This window comes from Amblyomma maculatum, chromosome 7, assembly GCF_055883805.1.
Source record: "Amblyomma maculatum isolate TAMU_Amacu chromosome 7, ASM5588380v1, whole genome shotgun sequence".
NCBI lineage: Eukaryota > Metazoa > Arthropoda > Arachnida > Ixodida > Ixodidae > Amblyomma > Amblyomma maculatum.
Window position 1 is genome coordinate 105994769 of NC_139350.1, and position 18711 is coordinate 106013479.

The 18711-nt window shown below is 47.4% G+C and overlaps 1 pseudogene across 1 annotated transcript in view; it reads left to right on the top strand.

Moving 5' to 3' along the window:
• Positions 1 to 18711, top strand: part of LOC146184259 (uncharacterized) — a 164928-nt pseudogene that overhangs the window by 97546 nt on the left and 48671 nt on the right. The window contains exons 5-6 of the transcript XR_014708843.1: positions 14061 to 14817; positions 18069 to 18353. The product of XR_014708843.1 is annotated as an uncharacterized LOC146184259 (transcript). The remainder of the gene's footprint in view (positions 1 to 14060; positions 14818 to 18068; positions 18354 to 18711) is intronic.

Sequence of the window (18711 nt, forward strand, 5' to 3'; positions counted from 1 at the left end):
TGGTCCCGGCGTTGATTCACTCGTTTCCTATTTGGAAGGTGTGCAGAACCGCGCCTGTCGTTTTGTGCTTTCAAACTGCCACCGAACGAGTAACGTAACTGCCACGAAGTCAGGTTTGTTCCTCCCACTTGTATCTCGCCGCTGGTCAATAGCGTTATTATGCCTTTTTCATAAAATTTACCGCAACGACCACCTGAAAGAAGATTTACTAAGAACTAAGAAATCCATCTTATATGTAGGCATATTTTGATCACCGCTATAAAGTTGGGGTTCCGTCTTTTCACACAAACCGTTTTCATGACTTATTCATGCCTAGAACTTGTGTCAGCTGGAATCACCTTCGATATCGTTTGTACAACAGGCAACAACGCATTTCACAAGGCCATTGTTTCTCTCTGAATGTATGTATGCGTGCGACTACGTAAATTTTTGCCCTTTACAGCCTGAAAAATTCTTATCGACACACTATTCTCAAAAGTATTGTCTTCCTGTTTATTTGCGCATTTTCTCTGTATCTTTTTTTTCTCTTTGCTATTGCTGCACATACTGTATATTTATATATCCCCACTCCCCTCTGTAATGCCTCCGGCCGGGCCTGGAGGTGCAATAAATAAATAAATATTCTGAGAGTTAGATATAAGCAATAAATGAATCTGTATGCGTTCGATACACCCGGGATCGGCTGTACCACTTATTCCTGGATCCCGCGTCAAGTTTCGTCTCAAAATCTAAGCTTGAGTGTCCTTATACTCCAGTTCGCTTCCGACAGTATACGCTTTTGGGCAGGTTTGTTCACCTTGAAGCGCATAAAGCACACGATTAGTGGCGGTCTTCGATGGATGGCGTCATCAAAATTCAAGCCGTCCGTCGCCTGTAACTCGAATCTGCAGTGACCGCCGGAAGATTTCCTCCGTGACAGAACTTATCGCGCTCTTAAAACCTTCCTTTTTGCACGAACAAAAGCTAACCACCAGGAGAATTATAAGGTCAGAAATATTGGCGCTCCTGGCTTATTTCATATACCTACCCGTTATGAAAGTTGTTTTTCCGCAAAATTCGGACCAACCCCCCCCCCCCCCCCTACCCACATTGCTCGCGCTAATCGCAACTACCGCCAAAGTGATACTATTGGGTGGCGGGGGGGAGAGGGTGTTATCTAGGAACGACCCTGAAATTCAAAATGGCAACGACAGAATTTTGCTTCCAGAAAATGGTGAGAGGGAGGGCTCTTTTCGGGAACGATGCGGAAATGTGAAATTAGCAGAGATGTTAGGGGAGGGCTCTTGCACAAGTGGGGTCGCCTTATTGGAAGTTTTAGGCACTTTCCAGTCAGCATGGCAATACAGCACGTCAAGCACTATGTACATTAAAAGTAGAGAAGCCTGAGAGACCCCACTGCGAAGCGAAGTCCCCGCTGGGATGGATGGATGGAATATAGGAGCGTCCCCTTTGAAACGGAGGGGGGGGGGGGGGGGGGGGGGGGGCAGCAGTAGCTACCATGCTCATTTTTCTCCCTATATCTTAATTATTGATTTAGATTGGTTAACTATACCATCGTTCTATTTATTACATTTTTGTTTCTACATTACTAACATTATGTCACTTTTCTGCTTTTAAGCCACCAATCTTCCAGTCGTTTTTTGCCAGCTTCCACCGCCGGTTTATTCACCCCGCCACTGGCATCTCTAAACCCCAGAGCTTCAGGAACAGTGACTGCGCCTGCATCGACTTCCGGATGGATACCATTACATTCGTGTATAATATGGTCAATTGTTTCACTGGAGTTACCACATGCAGCACATGCGTCATCTTCATTGTTAAATTTCTTTTTGTACCTACGTGTTCTAAGGCACCCTGATCTAGCTTCAAAAAGTAGGGCACTGCATCTTGAGTTATCAAAGAAAGCTTCCTTCCTGATCTGCCTTTTCCACTTTCGGTGTAATTCCGCACCCTGTTTCTTTTCCATGGAATTTATCCAATTTTTACCTTCTGTGTTTTTCACCTGTTGCTTAATGCTCTTTATTTCTTCGTCCTTGTGACCAGCATACTTACTGGTTAGTTTCCAAGTTCTTTTCCTCCATTGTGAGTCAACGCTTTTTAGGTACAGGTATTTAAATACTTTAGCTGCCCATCTGTTACGGTCCAATTTCCTCAGGCGTTCCTCATATAATATTTTACTCTGAGCTCCCCGTACTTCGAAAGATGCCCAGCCCATATCTCCCTGTACCGCCTCATTTGTAGTTTTGCCGTGGGCACCTAGTGCTAAGTCGACTGTACCTCTGATTTTATGCACAAAACCGCATTTCCGAAAGTAAGTCCGGGCACCATAATTCCTTTCCAAATACCCCTCAAAGCCTCATACTTGTTGTATCCCCCCAATGCCCTATGCTTCATTATCCCGGTATTTATTCGCCCTTTGGCCTTAAGTGATTGCTCATGCTTTCCAATGTATGCCAATCCTTCGTTTACCCATACCCCGAGGTATTATTCTGGTAACCGCTGACCAGCAAAGAGCCGTCTGGCTGGCGGCTGAGGACGTGAATAACCAATGTATATTCGCCAGTCCTTAGTCACGGAGGTTCCAGCCTCCGTTCCTCAGGCCTGCGTGCCATGAGCGAGGAGTAGGGGGCCTCTTAAATTGGTGGAAAATAAAGTTTTAATCATCATCACCATCGTTACCAGCAATTACAATTGAAGCAGGACAAAGAAACTGCAATTGAAAACGAGTAACGGAAGACAAAAGCAACTGAAATGAACAGGTTGCCAAAAGAACATGCGACAGTGAGTAAAAAAGTGATAGAAGTGTGAAGCTGTAACAGTGGGTAGTGTGTGCGGATCAACAAGAAGTGGTAAGAAGGGAATCAAACAGGAACTTAGAAAAAAAAAACTAGAAATGGCAGATTACCGTCAGTGTGATAATAGGGGTACCTTCATCGCCTGTAATGGCAATGAAAAAATTTCCTTAGCGCGCTTCTCTCCGCCTCATCGCAGTGTACAGACCACGCATGCCTTTTTCCCTGAAATAGTCAATTAGTGGTAACATAGCCGAGCGCTATTTCTCACGCGCGCGGGCTCACAAATCCGCGAAAAGTTCTTCACGTGACGCAGTCCGCAGAGGGCTTTCTACTCAGCAAGCCGCGGAAAGATACGCCCCTTTAAGAATGCCTACACCAGCAGGGCGTTCTCTTTCTAAAGAATTCGCATCCAAATAGGAATTTCAACATTAATCTGGAGGTCTTGATGGCTTGGACACACACACACACACACACACACACACACACACACACACACACACACACACACACACACACACACACACACACACACACACACACACACACACACACACACACACACACACACACACACACACACACACACACACACACACACACACACACACACACACACACACACACACACACACACACACACACACACACACACACACACACACACACACACACACACACACACACACACACACACACACACACACACACACACACACACACACACACACACACACACACACACACACACACACACACACACACACACACACACACACACACACACACACACACACACACACACACACACACACACACACACACACACACACACACACACACACACACACACACACACACACACACACACACACACACACACACACACACACACACACACACACACACACACACACACACACACACACACACACACACACACACACACACACACACACACACACACACACACACACACACACACACACACACACACACACACACACACACACACACACACACACACACACACACACACACACACACACACACACACACACACACACACACACACACACACACACACACACACACACACACACACACACACACACACACACACACACACACACACACACACACACACACACACACACACACACACACACACACACACACACACACACACACACACACACACACACACACACACACACACACACACACACACACACACACACACACACACACACACACACACACACACACACACACACACACACACACACACACACACACACCTCCATACACTTTAGGCGAGAGGTTACCGCAAGGCGACGACGCTAAGATTAGGCTTACCACTTCATTCCAAAGCACGTTGCAATAACTTCCTGCGATAAGCGCTAGAGTGGCTCCAAGTTAGAATTATAGTTAGAACTCGAGATGACTGTCCAGCATGACGGAATTTGTTTTTTGTCGTTCTCTGTCGTAATATTGAATGAACAGTACCCCCTGATGGCTCTGCCTCGGCTAAAAGCACTCCGCAGGAATAAGATAGCGATGGATATCGCTGGCCGTGCTTATGTGTAGCGCCGGATTCGTCTCAAATGTGTACTACATGTCAGCCCATATCGAAAATGCGCGATGCCTCTTGTGACGCCGCTTTCGTGTTCGAGTACATATAGTGCATATATCTTCAGCATACCATCTGCCCTGTTGCCGTTAACGGAATACTGGGAGCCCCAGCGCTGCCACTGCGTTCAAGCTGATTGATCCCGACCTTTAGAGGATGTTGAAAAAAAAAACCAAAAAAAAAAAGAACGCTGCAGTGAAGCCGCACGGCGCCGAGCTGCCTCACGCCGTGTCGTGCGCAGTGCTGTGACTTTTCCAGCGCAAAACAACGTCTTTGTAAACTCGAGCGCTTTCAAACGCTGATGCAACAAGGATGGTTGTATCATGCCTACCTTGCAGACGCACATATCGTGGGAATTCGGCGCCGGCGATCCCAGTCCGCGGGTGAGCATGAGAGCTGCTCTTGAAAGTTGATTTGCTGTCCGTCTAAATCGATTGCTTGTACAGATAATTCTGCCAAAAAGCCGTCAGCGGCGGCGGCGACGGAGGAGAAATAGTAGTAGTAGTAGTAGTAGTAGTAGTAGTAGTAGTAGTAGTAGTAGTAGTAGTAGTAGTAGTAGTAGTAGTAGTAGTAGTAGTTAGTAGTAGTAACTAGTAGCAGCAGTAGTAGTAGTGTAGTAGTAGCAGTAGTAGTAGTAGTAACTAGTAGCATTAGTAGTAGTAGTAGCATTAGTAGTAGTAGTAGTAGTAGTGGTAGTAGTAGTATTAGTAGTATAGTAGTAGCAGTAGCATGCAGCAGGCACCGCGTATCGGAAGTAATCGGGGCTACGTAAACAGATCGTATCGTCGTAATTGCGGTTCTAGTGATTGATCATTGATAGGTGTGTGATCAGGAATGACGAGAGAATTGTAATTTAGTTAATTGATGAATCAAACAAATGAAAAGGGGTGCGTTCCAAGTGTCAGAATGCTCAAAATGAAAAGACACGGCTTGATGATGCTAATGAGAAAATTTATAGTGTGCAATTGATCAATTCATTATTTGAAATTTATTGAAAAAAAAATGAAAAATTGAAAAAAGGGAAAAGGGCTGGTTATTTTGAAAGCCCAGTAAAATGAAAAGCTCGCGAAATATGTATGGTGAAAGGACCTTAATAAAACGCACCATTTTTCCTCAAAAGTATCAATAAAAAGTGAAAATTAGAGGGAAACTTTAGCTCAGCCGTCAAGGGTATGACACGAGGGCCTTTCACGCACACGATGTTTTTCACTTTCAAGATGCACCTATACCTAGCATCGCAAAACATTAGCTTTCCATTGTGAGCATCTGACACCTTTGAACGCATTTTTCAGTTTTGAATTATTTCAAATAACCAATTGGTCAATTACGCTCTAAATCTTTTTGTTAGCATCATTGAGCATTCTTTTCCTTCTGAAAATTTGACAGTTTTGAACCTCCTGCTTGCAGTTTTTCATTTTTCAATTACTTCATTTAATTGATCAACTACACACTAAATTTTTTAATATGCATCTGCAAGCATTGCCTTTTCATTGTGAACATTCTGACATCTCTGGAGCCTTTTTCGTCCAGTTTTTAATTTTTGCAGTTCCAGGTATTTATTGATCAATTACACTAAAATGTGTTGATCATCAGTCATTTGCTTTTCATCGTGAACATTTAGACAACTTTCAAGCCCGCTATTTGAATTTTTAATTATTCTAATCAATTGATCAGTTACACACTAATTATTTTTAAATAGCATAATCAATCATTCTCTTTTCATTCTGAGAATTTTGACATCTTTGAACCCCCTTCTTGTAGTTTTTTTATTTTTCAGCTAATTTAATTGATCAATGATTAACTCTGGATTTTCTTAATTTGCATCATCAAAGATTTGCTTTTCATTGTGAGCTTTCTGACAACTTTGAGCACCCTTTTCACAATTTTGATTTTACAATTACTTAAATTAATTACTGACCAATTGCACACTCTACATGTGCTTAATTAGCAGCATCAAGCATTTGCTTTTCATTCCGAACATTCTGCTTCATTTCGTTAATTCATCAATTATTCGAGTAGTTCCAATGATTTCATTAACTCATCGTCACCTATCACACACCAATCAATCATCAATCACTGCAGCCGCAAATTACCTTGATACAATTTTTTTATGTAGCTCCCGATTTATCCCGACACGCGGTGCCGACAACTACTACTACTACGACGACGACGACAAAGACGGCGACGGCTTTCGGCCGAACGAGCTGTGGAAGCTATCGCGTAATATTTGTTTTCTTTGCGGTTTTATATGTCTCATGAACTAGAGTTACTCGAAAAAGTTTTGGAAGGCAGCATCGACTCTGGTACCAAAGTGCTGTGCTACCCAAGTTTTGCCCACTACAAGATGGCCGCCACCGGCTTCACGCCGGGCATTGGTAAGCATAGGTGCTTCCAGTCAGAAGTTCTTTATATCCCCCTAGGTCCCGACGCAGCAAGCGTGGGCGCAGTTGCTGGCACGTCTGTCGTCCTTAGGACTACCAGAGGATGCGTATGTTGCTGTAGGTTGACTAAGAGCGCGAATGACAATTCGGGGACAATAAGTGACCACATTTAAGGGAATCAGCTGTCCGAATCAAGCCGCTAGACTACACGCGATACAAATGACACAAGTCCCTTGCTGTACATGTTGCCCACAGCACCACCAGTTCTTTCTAGCGGTGTGGAATTGCGGGCCGAATATGCGGCCTATAAAGGCATCATCGCTGATCAGTCGTCAAGTTTGGCCGTGGCTTCTTCGGGTGTTCGAGCCGCGGTTGGAACCGGCCTTCTTAGCATCACTTAGCAGCTTCGGGTGGCTTAGCTTGGCTCTGCGTTCGAGGCGTTCATCGTCGTGCGCGATCGGATCATCGGTGGAAAACGTGCTTCGTTTCGACTACAAGAAACCGTGCCCACAAAACCTGGTCTTTTTATTCCTTTTGAGGGGTGTCCGAGATATACGTTTTCCAAGGACACGGAGAGGCTTACAAGCAGGCGGGAGAAGCATGAAAGAAATCTGAACTAACAACTAAGAGACCGTTTCGGAGCAGCAAACAGACGTGTGGTGTATGTAGGTCGAAGGAAAATTATACGAAACAAAGAAGAAGCAACGAGACGCACCGTGTTTCTCCGATGTGGGCGCGCAACAAGTGTACAGCCTTCTTCGAGGCGGGGTAATCGGGACACTTGTCTGAGATAGATCGCTTCTTTTCTCAGCGAGCGCTATCGGTCGAGAGGTGACGCGCAAGCAGCCATTGTCACGCATCGGCAATGCTTCGATGAGTTCGCGTGCCGGTTGGTCTCGGTTTCTTGCCAGAATGATGGACTATGCGGTGTTTTTCGTTGCATTCACGCTGTCGACCACGGGAGGGCAGTGACAACGAATATTCTCAGGCAAGTTTATTAATCCATCGCCCCGTTTTACGCTCTATCTTTCCCGGCACGATGGTCGAATGCATGACGCACGCCTCGTTTCGATTGAGGCGATATACAAAAGACACCGGTGTCTTGTGAGAAGTGGGCGCGTGTTAAACAACCCCAGGAGATCGATCTTCGGCGCGCGCGAGGATTTTGTGGCTGCAAGTTAAATCCCCGAGCACTACGTCTTTGTGCGGATGCAGTTCAATGCGCTAAAGAGCCTTCACGAAGGCATCTCGGACGGAATCGTTCACGAGTGGTCTCACTTTTTACGTTTGAGTTAATCCAACATGTTCGAACTTTAGGTTATAAAAATGGCATTTTTCATATAAAACATTTTTTTTTTTCGCTTCATAATTTTAGAAGAGCCCTGTTATTGAAGGAAATATTCTTTCAGCGCCAAGCTTTCAGCCTTCCTGCAATGTAGGAGGCTAGGCAAATGGCCTACCTTTTACGCAGTGTCCCAGCTGTTGCGTGCGGTAAAGCATCGAAATCTTTGACTCGAATACGTTATTTCTCTTCTCGCGTGCTGATTTTACCACGACAATGCGCAAATGTGTTTTGTTACCCTTGTCTTGCGTTATCACAGTGTAGCCGATAGGGTCCCGTCTGCTGACTGTTTCCAGAGAGCACCGGCGGCTATTTCTCAACGCAAATCGACGTGCAAAACGCATTAAGTGATTCCACATAAATAGCACGGGCCTCTTGAACTTGGGCTAGCGAAGACAACCTGTTGCACAACATTATATTTACTGCCAGAAATGCAGAGTCCTGCTCGAAGGACACCAGCATTTATCTGTTAATCCGCTCTGTATACTCTACGGCGACAGCCAAAATCTCGCAAGTGCCGCTTCAGGATGATAATCGTCATACGTAACATATACCATACCATCCCAATTTTTATTTTTCTTCGCACTTCCGAAAATATGAGGGATACTAGAGCTACTCATGGTCATTCCTTTTTGACAAGACACAGAGATAAGCTAGCATCCGAAATCATCGAGACGCAATTGCGATACGTGCCACTTGGCACGTGACACATGACAGCTTAAGTTGTTCTTAAGTTCTCCATCCATTCCAATCATTGAAAAGGAAATTTGCTATCTAAGACAAGTGGCTCAGAACGCCGCGTACTCTAATTCGATCTATACTAAACAACTACAATGTGATTTATTTCCGCTTTCTTTTGCGTCGTACGTGCATATTTGTGTTTCTGAAGCCAATCCTTCTCTTTATCAGGTTTGTTGTGCGCCTTATCTGTGCAGCTGTGACTCTCTATAGGAGCCCCTTAGCTAAACCCACCCCTGCCGTTAGTTGTTCGGGATGCCGTCGCATATCGGCGCCCGAGCGACGCAAGACGCCCTGGCTCCACGGCGCCTTCTCAACGCAGCACTTAGGTGTCCCTTAAAGGCGGTTAAAAGATCCTCGAAGCACCTTCGGGCCAATTGGTAACAAAGAAAGTGTATGCATGCATAGGTGCTCATGTCGCTGTAAGTCGAGTGGGTAATACTTTTGTACGCAAAGTCTACATCGCATCGTGCCGCGGTTTATTTTAGTTTCCATTGCGGCACAGTACACGAACTGATCTGTCGGTCTCGGAGAATGCCCCCTGCAGGGGCAGAAATTTAACATAATTTAGCTTCATGGGCAGCATCCAAGCTTGACTGGTATGAAGTAGAAATATCTGCCGTTTCCTGTAAATACTGCTGCACGTTTGATGTGTGCCTAAAAAAAATTCTAGAGGACACTTTAGACCAGTAAAGTGCGATGAGGCGAAAGCCATTATAGCGCGGTGAATCTTATCCATCCCCTACGGCACCTCTATCTCCCTCTCTTCTTTCACTCCCACCATCCTCCCTTCCTTTACGGCGTGGTACACGTGTCCGCGGAGAGTTGTGACAGATACTGTGCCTTTTATTTTCTGTAAATCAATTTGAAACGCCGGTGATGGCTGTGGTACTAACGGCTCCTAGACATCTGGGTCTGCTTCTGCTTGCTCTGTGGTGCGGTGTTCGAGGAAGCGGCAAATGAAAGGCGCCTATCGGACGCCCGGCGGGGTCGGCTTCGTATATGCATGAATAACCTGGTGACGTCATGACCTGTCGTGACGGTACATCGCGCGCCCCTTGTCGAACACAACCAGCATTTCATTGAACGCATCAAAGTTCACCTACATTCTGTAATTCGTTTACAGGAAAGGAAAGGCGCAGTATTTGTCAGTCGCGGTATCCCGCTCTCATCCTCACAGTAGACAAGAGGAATTATGAAGACCGTTTCACGATTCGGGGCGGAGAGGTTCGACTCCCGGTGGAGACAAAGTTTATTAATTTATTTTTAACTCTCGCTCTCGAAAGCGTGACACGCTGTGCCGACAGCCTCTGCTGACAGCTCCTGCTGACAACGATGAGAGCTTACAGGCTTTCGCCGTAAAAGCTGCTGTTTAGCGTGAGAAAAAGACTGGAGGACGACACGTTCAGCTGAAGGAAATTCCGGCCTTAAGCAGTGTTTGTTCGTGGTAATTTTTATGGTGCAAGGGCATTTTCCCTAAGAGCGCCATAGCATGAGGTATTTTTTTTCTTTTCAACTCAGCATGGGGAGTCAAAGACCCATGTTTCGAGCATTTGACCCCGCGTGCAGCGAGACGGCGAACACTCTGGTAGAGGTAGCCTACACCCATGCATTGGCGGCACTGTGGATCCAGCTCTGCACCTCTGCCATATATGGTACGGATGCTCAAATCGCTTGGCCACCGCTGTAGTCGAAATAATATTGGTTCAGATGAAAACGCTAACAGTGATGTTAATGCAGTAGCATAAGAGTTCATGCTCCAAGTAACTGCGGTGTCGACACGCGTCTGTCTCGAAAATCCGTGATTACTCGAGAGAAGGCTCGTAACTTCACACATCCCATTGACTAGTCAGAGCTCGGTTTAGGTCACGTGATCTCGTGACGCCATCAATCGCCTGACCAACTAGGAAATTTCGTAGCCGAGTTGCCAAGTGGCAGTTGACAAGGCCGAGCTGGTGTGTGAGGTGTGTGACGTACGTCCCACGCCACATGACATGGCCGAGTCGGCAGGCGCTATGGCAGGGCGTTCTGCGGGATTGTGGCGCCATCCAGAGGGTCGCAACCCCAGCCAAACTGGTAACAAAACACCTCTGAAAGACGAAAATCGCCTTCTTTGAAAAAAAAAAACATTGACGTCGATTATGTTATTTCATAATGCGAAATTTGAGCGCAGCTCATTAGCGGTTTCAGCTTTTCGATAAATTGAGGCAAAGAATTCGAACAAGATATGTATGTACAATTACAGATAACTTTTTTTGTTTTTCACACATATTAATTATTTCAAGTAACACTGCACTAACAGTTCTTGACTGTCATGAAGGAAACTTTATAGATCGATATTTCGCGGGAGGCAGCGCGTGGGCCCATAGGAACGTTGCGCGGCGAAGAGATAGCTGCGACTGACTGATGCCGCTGACGCCACTAGCGAATCAAGTCAACGTGGCTTTGCGTTTCGGCTTGGGATGCGCGCACCATGATCCGCTGACGCCGAGCCGGCGCTTCGGCAATCGGAGAACACCGTCGCCACCACGCAGGAAGAGGGGGGGGGGGGGGGGGGGGACACGCAGTGACGAACGGTGGCGGGAGGAGCGCGCACAGCAACTGGAGAACACTTGGGGTACACGCAACGGCGAGCGGTGGCAGGAGCGCGTGTTTCCTCGCCGGCGGAGCTAGTCACAAGGGACAACGCCGACGCGAAACGCAGGAACGGGCGCCAAAGCGCTGCGCTCTAAAAAAAAAGGTGATGTAAGCGGAATCGAACCGCCCTGCCCGTGAACCGCTAGTGGGGCTCCACTGAGGAGCATTCGTTCAGTGCGACAGTAGGGAGTTAGCGTGTTATGCCGTATACAGCAGCAACACATTACTTTACAGCAACACTTAGTTGAGACCATTACTAATAGGCATTGCTAAGATGGGGCAAGAACTGCGCGAAGATGGGACAGGAGACATGGAATGAAAAACGAACTACAAGCATCGTGGTGTCGTTCTTCGTTGCAATGTCTCGTGTCCTGCCTTTTTTGCGCAGCTCTATACTCTGCCTGCAATGAAACAACTAGCCCGCAAGGACCTTCTAGCAAAGCTATCGCTAAATAGCTGTGCTACTTAGTTGTATTAATTGTCAGTCTACCTAATATTAGTAATGATGACTACCAGTTAGCAAGTAATTAAGATCATTACTTAGGCACAATTCATAATGTATAATAAAGCGATGTTACCGCATCAGCCCTTAAGTCTCTCCTAAGTGTTTGCATTCTTCAGACTTACTGCGAGCGCATTTCTTCTTTGCCAGCACAACTCCGTGCTTTTCCGCGAGCCCGAGCTCCATCAAAAACATTGTGAGCCCTTTTTCAACCTAGTATGTGTAAAGCCTGTGGCGTTCTGTCAGCGAATTCGCAGTCATAATTAGCGTATTCGGTTGGCTTAGCCGCAGTCTGATGCCGCCGAAATACAAATCGCACTTGCGCTCAAATTCCAATGCCTGGTGACTGTACCTAGTGTTTCGGCGCTCTTTGACAGCATTGTAAAAGCTTCGAATTCGAAATAGAAAAAAATATGACTTCGGGAAGAAGGTTTCTGCTGCAGCGGATATAATTTACTCGATTTCCTGCAGAAACGAATTATATATTGCTGATTAACTGAACCTAACTAACTGTCCAAGACAACACAAAAAGCTAAGCGTTCGTTATGATCATCGAATATCTTTCCAAAAATGCCTACACCATAGTAAAATGTAGAAATCCCCACTTCAAACCGCACAGTACCGTCTCCATAACCCTTTCGAACTTTTCAGGCGGATCGCAAGGTCCGAATGGCATAACATTGAATTTAAAAATGCCGTGTGCGTGGCTTGACAAAAGCTGTGTGTGTGTGTGTGTGTGTGTGTGTGTGTGTGTGTGTGTGTGTGTGTGTGTGTGTGTGAGTGTGTGTGTGTGTGTGTGTGTGTGTGTGTGTGTGTGTGTGTGTGTGTGTGTGTGTGTGTGTGTGTGTGTGTGTGTGTGTGTGTGTGCGTGCATCCCTTAATTTCATACTGTTTAGGCTATATTTACAGCTTGAAAAACGCAGTACAGCGACAAGGGCAGAGCATTAGTGATCCCTCCCTTTTTAATTGTATTTGTTCTTGGCCAATTTTATTTGTGCTTAGAACGATGATATATATGTAGGTGTTATCGCTCTGGGAGTCACGTGAGGCAGTTGATTAAACATTGAAGTCCAAATGTGATCCCCCTGTCCCTACTCCTCCCCCTCTACCGTGAATAGGCCTTCTTGACAGTTTCAAAAAATAAAGATTACTCACTCACTCACCTAGAAGTTGGACTTCTGGGCTTTTATTTTTAGGAAGGGGCACTCTTGCACTCTTTTTTTTTTTTTCTTTTCTTCAAAACGAGTTTTGTTTAGCCCCGTCGAATAATATGTTCGACGAATGGACGACTGACTTTTTATTTTTTGAGGGAAGTGGGCAGGGGGAATTGTAGCAGTCTCCTCGGGTGAAAATTGTGAAAATGACTTGGAGTCGGCATTGGTGTTTTTGTCAGCGTGAGCAGTTTATTTACCAGTTATAAGCGTGCAGATGGGGGTGCTTCACATTTTGCTTGTACAAGGAATGGGTATCATCATCGAGAAAGTGCTATTATAAACAAAATAGCCGGCAGACAGAAATGCAATAAGAAGTTTGCTCTGTGCTATCACTGCGCTGCTTTAAATAACTTTCCTGTATGACATTCGGTTTATTGCTTCTAACTGCGTAATAGTGTCATGTTCGTTTGGACTAAAAACGATTCGCCGTTTAATTTTACGATTACCTTTGAACGCCGTTCTGCAGAGGAGACGAAAATGAAAGACGCCGATCGTAGCTGTGTGCATACGCAGCTGTTTTGCTGCGGAAGGGCGTCCAGAGGTAGACACCAGAGCAGAGCACGTCCTTGCAGTTGGCAGAATGCTATACGGATACTTTTGCTGGAGGTGGCCGTGTTTGCACCACTACGTATGAAAACCGTAGACATTCAACATAAGGTACCCATTTGATATCCGCGGTAAACGGGCGTTAGCCATTTTTGATTGGTATTGGTTCAGACAAAGCAAGTGAACAGTTTTCCAGGTATTGTGAGCTGTTGTTAACAGTTGAGCCGTAGCTTTCCAAGGCTACGGCGCTTGATGACACCAGTGTCGTGACGCAGGCGGCTGGAGAGCGCCGAGGCTAGGACGACGGCGTTCCGGACCCCGGACGACGGTCTGCCCTTCTCGGAGCAGAGCATGCGGCGCTCCTGCCGGCAGCTCATGGCCGCCCTCTATTCCTCTTCGACGCTCGAGTCGGGACGGTACCGGAGCCTCTCTCTGCGCCAGCAGGATGCCAAGAGGCTCTCCGTGCCCAACGCGCTCCCCTCGAGCGGCGCTAAGCTGTCGGTGGCCCCAGCGTTCGCGGTGGCGCCCAAGTGGAGATCGTCCCTGGCTGGCGACTGTCAAGTGTCTTCTCTCCAGAGTTCGGCCAACCTGCCCCATCACACAACGGCTTCCGGCAAGCACCAGACTTTCAGGTGCCCTAACGGAGGGCCGGCGACTCCGAAAGAGGCTGAGCCAAACTTGAGAAAGCACCCTGGGTGGAATGCCTCTTCCTCTCTGCACTGCGCGAAAGAGACTCTCGTTGTGAACGGTGCCGCTGGTCACTCCTCTGTGCAATGCCGACAAGTGGCGCGACCGAACGTTGGCCACGGATTGGGCTGTAGCGCACCTGCCGCGGAGGCCAACGGAAAGTTGTCGGCGGACACGCGAATTTCGGAGGCGAGGCCATCGGGCAACCCGAGGACCGCCCTCACTGTGCGGACGATACCCAGGGAGGTGAACCAAGTGCAGCCGCCCGTTTCTAGTCATTCGACGGCCTCCCTGTCAGGTCCGAAGACGACGCTTCCCCCAAGGCATTACCGCTGTCTTTGCCGGGTGAGAGTGGTCCCTTGTGCACTTCTATGCCTGCATTTTTTTAAGAATTTGCCTCACATGACGGCACAAGAAAAGTCTCATGGGAGGTCTAAAAACCTCTTTTTTTTTTAGTGCAGCACGTAACTAGTGCTTGTGTGAGAGTAAATACTTGAGTGGGGGGCATTTGGACACAATATTCGAAGGAGGTGGTAAGGCGCGTCTCAGCGAGAGATTTGGGCAGTCGCATGCCGATGGCAGTCTGCGTAAATGCACCGAGGTTGTTGAAGCAGGCTACCTTATCTAGTTTGAGAACTGAGCGCAGTGCCCCGAGTAAGATCCTGGTGTGCGAAGAGTGCGCTATAGCGTACACGACCAACGCCTTGCCACACTCGTGATAATCTTAGCGCCAGCTCAATATAGACCGTTTTCGCGGCGAGGAGGAAAATAGTCTCGAACCGGAACGCGCTGCGCGGCTCCTCCTGTCTGGTATGTGGGGACGCGGGGATAGCAGCGGGGGCGGCAGGGCATTCTACAGAGAAAGGGCACACGTTGCAGTCTTTTGTACACAGTGTGTCTTGAATAGCCGCAAAGTATCTAAGCCGATTAGCTGATGTGAGCGATGTGCTTTCTTTCCCTGTTCTTTCTTCTTTCGCCCCTTTCTTTCCTTCATTTCCGCCGGCCACAGTTTAGCTGCTAAGAGCTGCCGCGGTTAGCGCAATCTTTTTTTTTTTTTTTACTCAGTTGTTTGCGTTAACAAAAAAAAACAACAACCAAAAGGAGATGATTAACAGAAGATAAAAGATTAATGCCGGTGGTATGCGAGTGTGTTGCTCTACACTGTTCCACTTGCAACTCACTCAATTGGGCAAAGACGAGCAGCTTCTGAATTCCAAGCCCCAACCGAAAATGTCTCGCTTTGGCAGCCTTTCGTGCGAGTTCCAAACACTGTGTTTGTAGAGTAGGGACCGGAAAAACTGGATACCCGTGCAACAGCGGCAGACTTTGGGCAACAAGCGGATGATATTCCTTGCGGCAAATATTTACGAGATGCCGCCAGGTAAAGAAGAACTATTTCGATTCAGTCACCTGAGGTTAATGCAAGTATGAAAGAACCTGTCCCACTTGAAGACAACGATATGCTAAAAAATTGGTTGTCAACTTATTTAGTGAAACAGCGCTAAAATATTTTTTTTTAAACACGCATCTCGTAAGATTTTGCTGCCGATAATAAATGGCAATATGATCATAGGAATAGCAGCGATTGCTTGCAGTAAGCAAACCTAGCGACGAAAAATGGACTATATAATTGTTGACAAAAGCAACTTTCGATGAGGTCATTATGGGACATAATTTAAGGTCCCTATTCCATAGGTATCATTTGTCCATTTTATCTTCTATTTCAATGTCAGCATGACGGTAGCGTCAGACAAACGAAACCAACGCCCAGTCAGAGAAGTTGCAGGATAGCAGCTTCCGCTGTTGACAAGCATCGCCACTCCCCGCACATACCGGCAAACAGGTGGTCGAGTCATGTAGGCAATGCTGAAATCCGATTGCCTAGTAGTGGACGCTTGAACACCCTGCCTGATTGTCACCCAACAAAAGTAGCCAGGGTAGAGTAAATGGATCCGAAATGGATGATGGATACTTAAGAATAGAACCCCAGTGGAGGTGTGGGAACTTCCGCAGTAGCCGCTCAAGCAGTAAAGAGTATATATGAAGGATCGGTTGACCCAACTATTCTAGCGCGATTAGCATTGCTCCTAAACGTGACATGAAACGGCTACATTCGCTTTCTTTCTTTCCTCAAATTGTTACGGTCTCAAATTGTTACGGTAAGCCGTCTCTAGAAATCATTTAAGAATAAAAAGTAGATCGAAAGCTGCCATCACTGCCAGTGGTGCGCCGCCGCCTCTCTGTGCCACATAAAAGTTACACACTAATTGTAATCAGGCTTGTAGCCTTCAGCCGACCTGATCAGGAGCATAATTTTTTGTCATTTCTGACCGAATGGCTTCACTGCTACTGAAAACTTTTTTTTCTTTCAGCTAGGCACTTTCAGAAAGCAAACATTTGCACGCGAAAGCTCCAAAATGCCGATTTCCGCTGCTTGTCGCCTGTTCCGCGGATGGGACCCCACATACCAGCATGGCGGTTGTTCACAACTCGGCCGCTAGATGGCGCCACATACACAAAATGGCAGCGCCCATGATAAAACGGTCTATAGGGCTCCCTAAAATGCAAAAAGTTATTTGGTGCATCAGCATTTCCCGTGCTTTCCTGGTTGCCTTCACGGTGAGTTGAGGTGAGCTTTTATGCAAGAAAAATTGGGATGGGGAAGCGACGAGCATGGTGGTCGGCTCCCTGAGTCCATGGCTCCGCTGGCTTTTGCCATTTCACCGACCAGGTAGACGATCGTTTGCTCGGACGTGCAATGTTTTTCTGGACAGCGCCGCCACCCACTGCGCCACCCGCTACAGCTCTGTTTGCCCCTGATGTGGCGTCAGCCCCCCCCCCCCCCCCTTCCTCATTCATACATTTTGTGGGTGTACAACAAAACCATAGAACTTGCCTCATACGGAACATACAAAGATGGATATTGGGAAATATTTTTTTCGCGCTACCACTAGAGCTTCCATTTATCTGTTGTGGAACGTCTGAAGCCCGCTTTATGTGGAATGAAATTGTTTATGGCCGCGAGGGGATTTTGAACTCAGGGTGGCGTGAACTGATCAACTTCGCTGCATTAGACCACTGCGTCATCACTGCAGCCGAATATGTTGTTTTTGTTGTGCCCTTTGATAATGGCACATACCCACGAGGGCGAACGGCCGCACCTATAAGCGTCAAAATGTGAGGAGAAAACAGCCGAACGTATTATATATTGCGTGTGGTCATCTTCGTCAACTACCCGTGCCCAATAGATCGACGCTATCGCATTTTGCCCTTAAGTTGCGTTAAGCACCCCCACATTGTTAGTGTGCTATCACTAAGGTCTCAATTCAGCGATTTCGGTGACATTTGCCCCAGTTCTGCTTGCCTTTAAAAACCTAGCTGGCTGGAGGTGAAATCGAAACGAAACCCGACGTGCTGGCGCACACCGCCTGGTCACGGCCAATCCCTCTTGTGGGTATGCACCACTTTTTATGAGGGCAAACATAATTCCCATCTTGCCTGAGCCCGCTCAATCGTCCGTAATTTTTGCACGGGCCCACTTTTAGATGGGGCGGCAGTTGCTCAGCTTTTGTGGTCACGCTGCAACACCTTTCCAGGCACGCCACCGAAGAGCCCCAGCAGAGGCACCCCTACAATGCGTGTGCTGTTCGCGCGGCCAGCGGCAGTCGTCCCGGACACCCAACAGTGTGGGGCGGCGCCTCGGGGCTCGCGGCAGGGCATGGCCGAGGGTACACTTGTGCGCAGGCCGGCTGCTGCGAACAGCAGCTTCCATGACCTGGGCCAAGATCTGTCCTGCAGCCGACCTTCCCATTCGCTGTTGACTTCACCCAAGAGCACCAGCCTGCCAACCCTTGTCCAGCAGGCGGCGGACTTCAAAGGCAGTAAGTAGGCACCACCACCCGCCCCTATGAACCGCAGTATCCGGCCAAATCTTTCATTGCGCAACATCTGCGGGCAGTCTCCGAGGGGTCTCTGATTGATGCGCTCCTCGGTCAAACGCCGTCGTGTTGCGGCCGCTGAGTGGCCGATAAGATATCATTGTGCGCCGTCAATGGGGGCGTCCACTGCAATCAGTACCACCGCAGGCGCGCGTTCGCGCAGCTCTTTGCGCGTTTCTCTTCGAGGCGGAGGCTTTTTTTTTTGCCACTGTCCATGCTACCGCCAGTGAGTTGACGTCGCCTTGCGGTGCCTCACACTTTCTCGCTCCTGGATGCGGCGTGTGATGCAACGGAGCAATGT